We start from the raw sequence: 13,418 nt of genomic DNA, 5'->3' as shown, positions 1-13,418 counted from the left end.
CTGCTTTCAGACATGCACTGGATGTGTGAACGCAAATGTCCGAGTGAGACGCTCCACGGTTTCTACGAACTTTATTCACCTGACCTCATCGTATAAAGATCGTAGAAATCCAGAAGAACACAGCAGGGAATCTTTTAGCGAAAATAAAAATAACATAAAGAAAACAAATATCTTCAGGTTAAAATGAGGTGTCACGCAGACAAAGTCAGAGAACCTCAGAGGTCATGTCTGAAACAGCTTAAATGGCAAAAGTGTTATGTTTAACTAAATTGTTTTTATGCAAACGTTCGTTGGACTAACTACACTGACCAGTAGTGCAACAGTGCTACCGACTATGTAACCTGACACCTTAAAGAACATCAGTCTGTGTGTTGTGTTTAACAGAGTCCCGGGATCAGGAGACGTCTAAGCAGGATTCCCTGGAGTCCTCCCCTGACGTGTTGTGGTTGTGTTGCACATGCAGTGTCATTAGCGTTGATGAGAGGCTGCTGATGCTGATGGCTGGGTGGCAGCTGTGTGAGGATGAGCACCGCGCAGTCAGCCGGAAGACTTCATGGTCGACTCACAGGAATTCCCCACTGCTGCCCCAGGAGGCTTTTTTTTGATTTGATCAGTGTCGTGTGTTGAAGTAGCTCTAATGAGAGAATCAATGACAACTGAAGCCCCTTAACTTTGCTATATTTGTCTTTCCTCTTAGAAATTTGAGCTGCAAGCAGAGGGAGCGAGTGAGTGAACCACTGAGCTGCTGGTGAGCTACAGAAATGTTGTGTTTTTTCACATAGGACCCCGTCAGACCTGAGCTTAACATTCGTCTCGAGAGGTCTGATCATACATGGTTGTCACTAACACCAGGTCTGAACATTGTCATTGTGACTATGATAAAGAGGAAAAATACACAAAACACACTTCACTTATTAAGCAAGAATAATGCAGCATTATGCCTCGAGGCAGGAAGTGTATTAGAAGTACTTGTTTACAACTTGTAGCCTGAGGCCGAAGTTAAGCTGCACGCAGAGAAGCTGTCAGTGAATTCAACATTCTAAAATTATCATTTTAAAATCACAGTGATTGAACACATTACTTTTTCATCTACAGATTTAATTTGGGTCATTGGCAAAAATTGAAGAAGATAAAACCGTCGAGGGAAATAATAGTTTCATGATTGTACTTGTTTCCTCTTAGAATGCTGGTTTCATCATCCTCCTCTATATTGTCTTGGTTTCCATGGAGATGACTGTACCGTGACTTGAGGGCCACCAACCACGTCCCGGTGCAAAGGGCAGAGGGTGCCCCGCCCCCTCAGGTTGAGTCAGGAAGAGAAGAAGAAAACAGAACATGACGTCGGCCCTCACATGGATGATGCTTCACATGCTTTTCTCTATTCTTTTTTTTTTTACTCTGCAGGGCCAAGTTGGGCCAAATAGAATAATCATCAAGAAATACACCGGAAAAAAAAAAAAAAGACTTTGAGAGGAGAAGAGCTGAAGGCGAAAGAATGAAGAGGAATAAATCGCAGAGTAAGTGGACCTTAAAATGTCAGACAACTGCTGCAACACAAAATAATGTACATACTTTGACAAATAAACAAATGTTAGAGGCTGTCATGAGTTTGACTGAAGCATCATTATATAACTGCACCGGAGAGCGGATCAGCAGAGTGTGAAGAAAACTGGCTGCTGTAGTTCTTGTATATTTCTCCTGCATCCAGCAGGACTTTCTGACTGATGACACAAAATCAATCAAAGTTGGTATTTCTGTTCTGAATCTTCAGGAAAAATAAACATCCAACGTCTTTGCCGCTGAGATCATCCGATGACAGGAGCTTCTCTCTTTCCCTCAAAGGGATTAAAACGACGATTCACTCATTTTACAAGTCTGATATTATATCAGTACTGCACCCTCAGCAGATCAACATGTTTTTTGGAGATAATATTGTGAATAATTTGATATGAAATATCTCATAAACTAAAGAATTGACTGATGTCAGCTGGGATTCGCTCAGAATAAGAGCATGAATGATGGGTGGACGTTCAGATGACTTTTCCTGTAGCACCACCATGAACGTGGCATTGGTAGTTTTGAGAAGAATCTTAAGTGAAGTGACAGCCATGAAATTTGGCTTGAACACAGACGCTGCTGTAAATCACTGCCCTCCATGTTGCTTTTTGACTGAAGTATGATATTCAGCACCGTCTTAACGCCACACAGGCACCTGGATTATTGACCTCTTTGTATTTTTCATTTGCTTCCTGTCAAAATCATTATTTATAATTTGAAACATGCTTCGGAAATTCACCTCCTTTTATTTTGATCATTCCCATCAGCTGTGTGTTGTCATAGCATTGACAGGGTTAAAAAAAATATATGTCCATTTAATATGTCTCCTTATTGAAATGTGCATCGCTTGTCCGATCGATTCCACATTGCTCCATACGGCACGATGAGTTGCCAAGAGAAAATAGAAGAGGAGGGAGAGATGTGATAAAGAAGCAACACATTTTTACAGCAGTGTCTTTATGAGGGATCACCGTCGGTGTGGAGCAGCCCCGCGATGCTCGTTCAGCGCACTGTTTTCAAGCACATAAATTGAAGTGATTGCACAGTCTGTGTTGTCGATACCTGCAGGTGTGTGTGTGTGTGTGTGTGTGTTAGAAAACTAAAGCACAAACCACTTTCTGAACGAGCCTGTCTCATGTGCACTGACCCATTCGCTCACACCAACCGGGTTATGTTGGCTGTAAAGCAGCCGGGAGAAGGCACCGCAGAGTGAGAGCATGGGAAATGAGATGGCTTTAAAAAAATCAATGAGAATATCAAAGAGCCCCCTATTTCTCCCCAGTCTGCACTCCAATCTAAAGACAGAAATACCGAAAAACCCTAGAAACTTTTTATTGGTGTGTGTGTGTGTGTGTGTGTGTGTGTGTGTGTGTGTGTGTGTTTGGGGGGGGAGCCTCGGGGTAACAGTTTTTAAAATGACGTGGAAGAACAACAATGAACAAATGTGTAACACCGCTGCAAGACCAAAGACGACTTCTACTGTAAATAGCAGCGGGAGGTTTGCATTGCTGTCTCTTGATGTTGTGGAGGAGACAATACAGAGACACGAAGAATAGATAGAAGAAGAACAAATAGAGAGATTCATAGAATGGGGAATTCAGGAAGCATTTAATTGCTAATTAATAGGATCATGGTTGGGCTGTAACAAACTGTAAAGCCTTATGGGACCTCTCCAGTGGTTCCTTATGGCGCTGCCTTTAAACTGCCTTTGGAACACTAATTAATTCACACCCTGCTGCTAATTAATTTGCCACCGCTAATTAAACCGAAAGGCACCTTCTTTTCACCCAGTCCTCTCCGTCCCGCAGCTCCGCTCCTCTTTGCAAGTTTTTCCAATCTTTGTGTTTTCTTTTTTTTGTTTTTTTTATTCCCTTGATTCAACAGCCTCATCCAACAAGCCGAACGCTCTCGTTCCCCACAGTCTCTTCACGGCTGACAGCTGATGCTATTATTGTGTTAGATGCCCCGAGCTAAGAGTGAAACATCTTGCTATTTGTACCTTTAAATGGTTTCACCAGCAGGGGGATTGTTAGCAGGATGTCAAATATAATCACTCTCTAAATCCCAGCACCACATTGGGCTGATGGGATTCACCCCATGTCTCCCACACAGTAACATCTGCAGTGTTCGTGGCAAATGGCCCTCACACAATTATGCATTTATATAATCACGCAATGCTTTTAATTTTGTCCTTAATAATGAAAAACACTGCTAATCTCTTGCCTTCAAATACACAGCTGGTTCAGAGGAAATAACCACAACGGGCTTTACGTTCAGGCTTGTAATCATATTGTCAGACAACAGCGCCGGATATCTTGCTCTGAAATGCACCAGAGGCCCCACAGTCGTTGAACTGCGGGGGTCGGGACGGAGAGAGAGAGAGAGAACCTTGCAGAGGAACCTTGAATCTCCGCTGCTGATTTGTGCCGGTGCCGTACGTTGACTGATGAGTCAGGAGGCAGATGTGTGGGAATGATGTGTGATCCCGTCCTCGCACGGATGAGCTCAGTGTGAGTTCAGTTCCCTGTGTGCACACGCTGGCCTCATGACCCCTCCACCATAACTCTGTCATGGAAATGTATTGCATGTCAATTTGACCGTGGCCCCACATCCACACCGGGAACTATAATGTGCTCGACAGTTCAATCTCATGTCAACTCAGACAGACTTGTTTTTTCTACAGAATTGAATTTAGTGCGAGCTATGCACAGCAGCATGGTTCCCATTATAACCAGTTAGGAATTATTGATATACAGTATATTGAGCAGCCATAGAGTGTCTCATTAGCCTGAGGTTATCTTAACCCGGGGTTAATGGCTGGCTCAGGGGTTTGACACACAGACATTAATCCATGGTTAACTGTCATTTCCGGTCAAACGATTCCCACGGGCACATAGTTGTTCTTGTTTCTTTTCATGATCTGTGTTAATTATGACCAATAGAATACTACTCTGAGTAAGAAGTACCTATAAGACTTTCACTCTTGAAATATACTTTTTTATTCGAATGTGATTTCAGGTGTCAAATGCTGCGACCCAGAAGCTCCTGAGTCCTGGAGCTGTGGCTCAGGCCTTGGGAGTGTGTCGTCACCTATTTGGCAGATCAGTGGTTCGATCCCCAGCTCCTTCAGTTTGCATGTGGAAATGGCCTTGGGCAAGATACTGAACACCAAATTGTACCAGATGGCTGTACGGGCAGTGTAAAGATTAGATGTGTGACCGATGGAGAAATGTTTTATATGTAGGGGTGCTGCTGTCTATCTATCCATCTATCTATCTATCCGTCTATCTATCTATCATCTACTATCATGTATCTGTTGCTTAAAGAATCTTAGCTGTTTTGTCGGGAAGCTTCTGGGGACAATGTCTAGAGCTTCTTTTAGAGCCACAAAAGACTTGACATGAAACTAAATAAATGAGCTACAGCGTCACCAACTGAAACATGCAGTTAGCCTCAGGTCCACATATCTAAAGTGAAGATAAAGTTACACATATGTTTTACAGAACTGGACTGAAAACCCAGTTCCATTATAACCAGTCCTATGACGAGTGTGCATTTCCTCCTTTCTTAAATTAAATGACTAAATTGATTTTGCCAATAATTTGCCGCCTTCAATTTAAATTAAACTCACCAACCAAATCTAATTTTCGTGCGACAGTTCCTTCTCTTTGTGCGGCTCAGACACGTTTAACTTCTCTTTGACCCAAAGAAATCAAGACACAACATTGCCACAGTTTGTTCAGCCATGTAATTGAAACAGTTCTTGGAGCAGATCTTCAAAGTAAGTGATCTTCCAGTGTGTGTGTGTGTGTGTGTGTGTGTGTGTGTGTGTGTGTGTGTGTGTGTGTGTGTGTGTGTGTGTGTCTCCACTGCTTCCCTGTGCTTTAAATATCCATCCACTTACATCAGCAACAATTATGCTGATGAGTATGATGATAGAGGCTTGTGCCCCAGTTCTCTTGCACAACGATGTGATTATATTACCAATGACAAAGATAATGAAAGTCATACACTATTGATTACAGCTGATATAAACATTTACGGCAGTGGTGTAAAATTTAAGGCTCCCCTCTCTGCATCACTCTTACAGAGAGGGTGTGTGTCTGAGTGTGTGTGTGTGTGTCTGACTGTGTGTGTGTGCTTGTGCTTGTAAAGTTATTGGGGTCAATTTTGGTTCAGTACCATCACTGTGAGGACATTTTCAAGTTCGTCACTAATTCAAAGTGCTGTTTGAGGGTTAAGACTTAGTTATAGGATTAGGATGAGGTCAAGGTTAGGTATCAGTTGTGATGGTTAAGGTTAGGGTAAGGGGCTAGAGAATGCATTATGTCAATGAGTCTATAGAGAGACGTGTGTGTGAGTGTATTTTAGTAGTAAAATTAAGAGTATTCCGTATATATATATATATATATATATATATATATATATATATATATATATTTAGAAACATCGCTGTGTTTGAGCATCTCTGTACGAGTGTGAAAACTGAGAGACGCCATGTGTAATCAGATAATGAGTATTTAGGGATGTGTCAAGTACTTTACTATACATGAGGTCACGTGGTATTCAAACTTACTTACAGCTGTAGGACAGAAGTGAAGCTTCTAATAAAGTTCATCTCATCAAGTCAGGCTTTCCCAACCATTACAACACTTAAGCTCAACACCTTATCAGTTATTAGATTAAATGTAAAAACTATGCTGACCGTACTTTTCTTCTCTGGAGAGAAAGGAAACTGTTCATTCATTAAAGCAGGTGTTCCTTTTGAATGGAGCAAGTAACCAGAGTAACTAAAGACTGTGACAGAGTAGAATCAGAGTGTATAACACAGAAAGTACACAGAATGGCCTCAGCAGCTACGATAATGGAACCTGATAGGTATTTGTCCTATGGTGCAGAGTAAATGGACTCTTGAACTGTAACTTTACACAAACCTGTGTGTGAGGTAACGGACAGAGGCGGCAGATTGAATGTCTCGGTGCAGCTGTGTTAGCAGGTCAATTACAGCTTCACGTGAAGGTTCAGTGTCACAGTCCTGCTCTGAAAGAGAAATCCACTCACACTGGAAGTCTTAGAAATAAGCAGAACAACGCATTTGGGTTTTAAAGCTGAGAAAAATCATGTTTGAAATATAATTAGATCACTGATCGCTGAATTATTCTGGCACCTTTGAGCTCGTAATGTTAAAAATGACAGTAATTGTTCGTGAACTAAACCTAAAGAGTGGTAAAGATCTATTTTCCTTCCCTGGCCTCCACAGGATGATTCTCCTTTGGATTCAGAACGTCTGAGATCGTTGGAGACAGATCTGGTGATGAGCTCATTTCAGGAGCTCTTTGAAATTTGAAATGGATAATGAGGTAACTGCGGCGGGCTTTGATGATGGCGAGAAAAACATTTCTGTCGCGCTTTCAGGGCTTTTATAAGTGAGCTCTGACGGCTGACACCTTTTGGAACATAAAGAGAAAAGAAAACTAACCCTTGTTGGAGTTTAATTCGGTTAACTCCTCTTTTCAAAGATTCTTATCTGTTGGATTAAGGAAGGTAGAAGGAAGTGGTAAATGTCTAGATCAGGGATTTATCAGAATAATATGTCAGTATCTTTTGGAACAAGTACAGAATCCAGATCTACCACTCTTCAATTATAATTATCACTTTTATTATTTGGAACAATATCATCTCAGTGTTTATATTATTAATTGGGGTAAGGATTAGTGGGGTTTATACTTTGAGGGCCAAACTTCCAATGTAGAGCCTGGAGATATGTAGAGATCAGGTGTTACACAAATAAAAGTTCATTTAATTAAATACATTAACACCGAATGTGAAAATTAGTAAGATAATTGTTGACCAATGGCTGTACAGTGTAAAAATTAGGCTAAAGTATAACTTACCTCAGACACACTGCTGCTCCTGAGACGCTGCAGCAGCCTCTCCACTCAGAGTTTAATGTCCCCTTTAGATCCTGAATATGGAACCAGGGCCGTGGAAGAGCTTCAGCTCCGGTAAGAGGCAGTGAATCTCTCCTTCTCTTTCTCTACCTTCTAAAATGGAAAAGCTTCTCCTGTTTTATCAAGTGAAGAGGGAGACGAGATCACTGGATGTTTTGTGAATCCATCATTCTTTTATTAAGAAGGAGCTGGCACAAATCTATCCAAGCCTTTGAGTGAACAAGTGTTGGAAGTGCCAGAAATGTGTATCGCTGCCAGTAAGAAGAGTTTTGTTAATATTTTTTTTGTGTGAAGGCCTTTATGTCCTCACAGCACAGAGCATTCAACTGCTCTTTATCATTTCTGAACAATAATAAGCAGCCATGCTTCAGCTGCCGCTGCTCACTGACTCTGCAAAGCAGGTCCAGAATGTCTCATTATGCACATATGGTCACTAAGTCAGGGCCTATCTGACTGAATTATGAATGTCGGTTCTCTCAAAATAAATATTTGAATGGATATTATGAATTATTTTGGTTAATTCTGAATATTTCAGTGTTCAAATTATAAAATAAACCATTAAACATTCTCACATTTCCCTCCTCGGAGGATTCAGTAAATCAAGCATCTCCATAAGCCTCCATGGCTCAACTTTTGCTTTGAAGGAGTTTAGAGAATCAAAGAGGAAGCCCTGACTTTGATACTGCCATCTCAGCGTGAACATTTTAGATTAAATCAGGAGAAATATCCTCCCAGAAGCAATCTGCTCTCCAATATATGTCACGTATTTACACGCTATGAAATATACAGGCTTTTATCCCGTTTACAGCCCTTTGCGGAAGCTAAATGCTGCTCCTGGGCTCTTCATGGCATGTAGGTAATCAACTGCACAAGTTAGAATGTGTTTCTGTGAGTGTGATACGATGATAAATATAGAGTCGGATAAACAGCTCCAGGCAGAGGCACTGTGAGATGTATGGTGATGTCATCAGCGCTACTGGACCAAATATGACTCATCCACAAGTTTAGGATCCTCGGTGATGAAAACATCCGCCCTAAAGTAGGTTAATCCACTGACATCCACAGATTCAAACTGCTCACACATATATGTACAAATCTCTAAAAATGAACATATGTATGTAATACCACATGTGTTTAGTTTATAAACTGTGCACTGTGCAGCTTATTAAACCCTCAAACTTTAAGAATCTACACTTCCATGCGTGTGTGTGTGTGTGTGCACGCCCAAATCACTGAGCTGCAATAAAAAGTCGACTGGATTTTACAAATCCGCTTTGTGTCAAAAAACTTGAGCGGGAGGAGAAAGAAGGAGTAGACGAGGGTTAGTCAGGGAGTGTCTGAGCATGAAGGTCCCCTCAGTGCAACGCTACACAGCTCTGCTTCTCCGTTTGTCCTCTATCGCTCGCTCCTCTTCAGCGTTAATCTTTATTTTACAGACCGTCCAGGGGCCGAGTGGGTCAAGGGGCCGGCGTCAAAATATCAGTTAAAAGACAGAAAAAGCAAAAGGAGTCCAAAGAGACGCAAAATGACATATGCAGGACAACTACTAAGAAATATGAACTGACAATAAAGACGCTAAACGACAAGGAGGCTAATAATTGAAAACACACTGACAACCGCAAAAAGATGTAAAGGCACAAAGAATGACGACAAAGACAAAAGATTTACGACAAACACGCAAAAACAACCACAAAGGAACGTGATGCAACAACACACAAAACTATGAACAAGAGACGCACAACGAAAACAGAACAACACAAAACAACAACAACAATAATTCCTGGGTCTTCTCCCTGAGGGTTTGTTTCAGAATCCATCCACACATGATGTTTATACGCCTCCTTACGTACCTTCTAATGTTTCCCATTTCACCACCTCCGCCTCTGCTTGTTCACCTTCGGGTGACCTTTCTGTCTATCTTCCTCTCGCACACACACGCACACACACACACTCACTCTTCCTATATCTCTCTCCAACCTGTCTCGCTTTCTGGGCCACAAGTGAGGACAGATCTCATCCCTGACTGGCTGATTGAGTTACTGTGGCTCGTTCTTGTTGACACACACACACACACACACAAACATACAGACACACACAGTAGATAGCTTTGCGGGGGGAACTGGGACCGCATTAGGATGAAACTGAGACAGACAGTTGATAAAACCATAGACCTCCCACAGAGCCGCGGTGGGATAATCCTCTATTGACGTCGACTGGATGACTGCACGATTACTTAGCTGGTGGCATCACCTTGGGCCGATGGTGCTTCGGTTCGTTGATTGGTCGCTGCCTCTCAAGATTTTCTGCAGTCATGATACCACATGTAGCACATTTTCAAACGAGTAGTTTCTCATCTATAGGAATTAGTAACTTGCTTCTGTGCACTTTGATCACCATAAACTGACAGATGTCCACTTCCTCATCAAGCCAAAATGTCCTGCATACAAACTCTGCCATCTTGTGCCTTTGGAGCCAGGGTCTGTGCAGCATCGAGCCAATCAACCGAAGCACTAACTCCCAATCGCCCCTCTAGTTTCCACTTCTACTTGTTTTTGTTGCCTTAAAAGAGACGGATACAAAAACCTCTCTCTGCACATCCCTGTCTCTGCCTGTCTCTGCCAAGGATCACCGACTCTCTTGTCATTTCACACCCTATCACTCCTGCTGCAGTAACCACAGCCCTTTCTCACCTCCCGGCCGCCCGTTCCTCATTGCCCCCTTAACTTCCTGAAATACATCCTGGTCTATTTGCACAAACATTCTACCAGAGTGGTTCCCAGCTGCAGCTTTCCACTCTCTTCCTTCACGTCCCTGTTTTTGTCTTCATATTTTGACGTCCTGCTTGCCGTGTCTCCCTGTTGCTCCGTCTGCACCGTCAGTCTGGAAAGCCTGAATACAGGTGAACTGTTTTTGACCTATTTGTGCATCTGAGTCCTTAATGGGATTACGCCGAAGCCCCCATACCGTCAAGCTTCAAGGAGCAACTTTCTACCTGACAATTCAGAATGGGATCATGAGCGGCCCGGAGTCTCGAAAACATAACATTTTTGGGCTTAATGGCTGATGTGTTAAGCTGAAATGTTGCCAGATAAACTTACAATCATCAAACTAAATGTCTGTTTGCATCGCTGGCTGGAAAAACTGGATACGCTGGTTAACAATCGGCTAAAAGGAGCCATCAATATTTAAGTACATTAGCATGGGTCATCGATCTGCCCCTGGAAGGCTGTTTAGTGTGGAAAAACAAATGGACACAGGGAAACGAGACATAATATGCATCGCATAGATTCACAGAGTATAACATCACTCCAAAGTTATCCAGTCCAAAATAAACCTGAAATGTCTCCAACAGGAAATCCGAGACTCCCAGTAGATTATTTTTTTCTGTCTCATTCAAGCTGACCCATATTGTCTTACAGCGAGGTTAGAGCCCGGCTCTCCTTTCACTACAGGGCTTTTTCTGTTTTGCACTGATGTGAGGAAGAGACAGGGTGAGCGCTCTGTGTACTTTTGGACTGAAGAAGACGGAAAGTCGAGAAGGTTACAGACAAAGAGGGATCACAGTGTAGAAAGGGAATTAGACCCAGATGAGGTGGAGTGGGGTTTATCCGCAAATGAAACTTTCTATATAAAGAGAGCTGAAAAACAATGACAGTTGGGGGACATCTTTAAACCACCGGTGAGAGAGTGTCACTTTCAAGAACTTTCTGTTTTTATATTTCGCCTTTATGAAAAGATCAGACTCAAATCTGCATCTGTAGATTCAGGTCACAGTGGATTGAAAAAACATGTGTTTGGCCTGTTAAACATGATGGTTCAAGTCTGCTTTTAGGGAATTTCTTTAAATTTTGACCTGATTAGATTTCAGCGGTCAAAGGTCAAAGGTCGCGGCGAACTATAGTCTGTAAAACGAAACAAATATGGCTGCTATAGTTGGCGGAGGTAAACAACCTCAGGGCAGTTATTCTAGTTTCTTGCTCAGCTGTAGAGTTTTGTCTTTAGGGCAAACAACTCAGCAACCAAAGAAAAACCTGTGTTCCTGCAGTACAGCCGTGCCCAGGTGTGGATGAAGGTGTGTGTGTGTGTGTGTGCGTGTGTGTGTGTGTGTGTGCGTGTGTGTGTGTGTACGTTCAGTCAATAGCAGAGAGATGATGTTTTTTCTCTGCAGTCAAGGATGAGGTTGTACAGATGCAGTGTCTCAGGAAGGTGCTGAACCGTGAATGAGAAATGTCTCTTTATTTAACTTGTTTGACTTCGTCTTCATTTATATTTATTTATTTTGAAGTTTACTGTTCACCCCCTTCCTCCTCTGAGTTCTGTCATGGCCTTGTCTGACGTGCACACCTTTTTTTTTTCCTCCACCCTGAACTAATCTATAGTGAGCGACAGTCAGAGAGCAAAGGAACCACGAGCTGCTATAGCAAACGAAAGGAAGTGAAAGGGTGCGAGAAAAAGCCACGAGGCAAAATGGAGCCGGAGTGACAGGCGTGGTGTGGTGTGGCACAGACGCTGTGATCTGAGAGACACACGTGAGATAGTTTGATGAGAGGATTCCAAGATGAGGGGAGAAATGTAGACAGACAGAGGAAAGGATGGAGCGAAGGTAAAGAGGGGATGCGATTGAAGGAGGCAGCAGGTGACGGAGATGGAAACAAAGAATGAGGCTGACTTTGAGGAAAACGTTTCTACCCTCCTTGAGTTTTCTAGTAAAATTGAATGCAAGACGATTGAGTCGGAGGTAAAGAGAGGAAGTCCAGATGAGAGGACGCAGATAAGAAGAAAAGAGGCGAGTGCCAGGGTGGAGCAGTTCATTCTCAGAGAGTTTAAAGTGGATGAAGGAACACATGTAATGTAACGACAGATTTCTATTGGTGAGCGGCACAAATTTACAGTCAGTCGCCATCAAGGTTGAATCCCACACCAAAAATATATATAAAGGAAAAACACTAATCATGGAAATTCTATTAGAAGAACTAAATGACCACAGACCATTAAATGGTTGTGTCAATTAAATTAATCTGAACCCTTAAAAAGCAAAATGATAAGAGGCCTAATTGGTAATAGAACACTATTCAGTCTAGACTGTTGATGTAAGTCCACTTGGCTGAAGAAAGCAAGAGGAGAGGAGAGGAGTGGGGAGGAGAGGAGAGGAGAGGTGAAGAGTTGGGAGGAGAGGAGAGGAGAGGAGAGGAGTTGGGAGGAGAGGAGAGGAGAGGCGAGGAGAGGCGAGGAGAGGAGAGGAGAGGAGAGGAGAGGAGAGGAGAGGAGAGGAGAGGAGAGGAGAGGAGAGGAGAGGAGAGGAGAGGCGAGGAGTTGGGAGGAGAGGAGAGGAGAGGATGTGTGCTAGAGAGAAAGAGGAGATTGAAATGATTTAAGACAGATCTCCCATTCAATCTGTTCTCTCCCCCAGGACTTCTCCTCCCATCCCTTTCTGCCTCTCCATCTTTTTCATCCCTCCCTTCCTTCCCATTTCGCTTTTCAGCCAACACCCTCTGCTCCCATGTCGCACCACACGCCTTCCTGAGCACTGAGATGCGGCGACTTGTGCGTTTGATGGTACATAGACCTGTCTTCATTCACAGCAACTTTGATATCTTTTTTTTTCTTTTCTCAACGAATGGCCTATTTTCTGTTGGAGAAAATGTGCCTCTTTAATGTCAGACTGGGGCGAAAAGGGAGGAGGGGGGGAGGGATTAGCTCATTTGTGGCGCATGGCATAACTGTGGTGTGAAGTGTGTATTTCACACACGCGTTTGCATGTTGTAAACGTGCACGTATGTGTTTTCTTGACACAAGTCCTGACGCACTGTGCCAGAGAATTTAGCCTGAGAGGTTTGGACAGAGTACAAACAGTGAGCAAAGAGGAGCCGCAGGAAAAATACCACAACAAAAGAAATGTGGCTCAGACAC

General features: G+C 42.8%; 1 long non-coding RNA gene across 1 annotated transcript; it reads left to right on the top strand.

Annotated features, from left to right (window-relative positions):
* Nucleotides 1–273: 273 nt before the first annotated feature.
* On the top strand, nt 274–5,186 carry LOC138407788 (uncharacterized). The gene is made up of 3 exons (XR_011241124.1): nt 274–748; nt 1,183–1,517; nt 4,576–5,186. It is a non-coding gene; the product is annotated as an uncharacterized lncRNA (long non-coding RNA).
* Nucleotides 5,187–13,418: the final 8,232 nt, after the last annotated feature.

This window comes from Paralichthys olivaceus, chromosome 5, assembly GCF_024713975.1.
Source record: "Paralichthys olivaceus isolate ysfri-2021 chromosome 5, ASM2471397v2, whole genome shotgun sequence".
In the NCBI taxonomy this organism is placed as follows: Eukaryota; Metazoa; Chordata; class Actinopteri; order Pleuronectiformes; family Paralichthyidae; genus Paralichthys; species Paralichthys olivaceus.
Note: the sequence above shows the minus strand (reverse complement) of the source record. Positions and strands in the feature narration are given on the sequence as shown.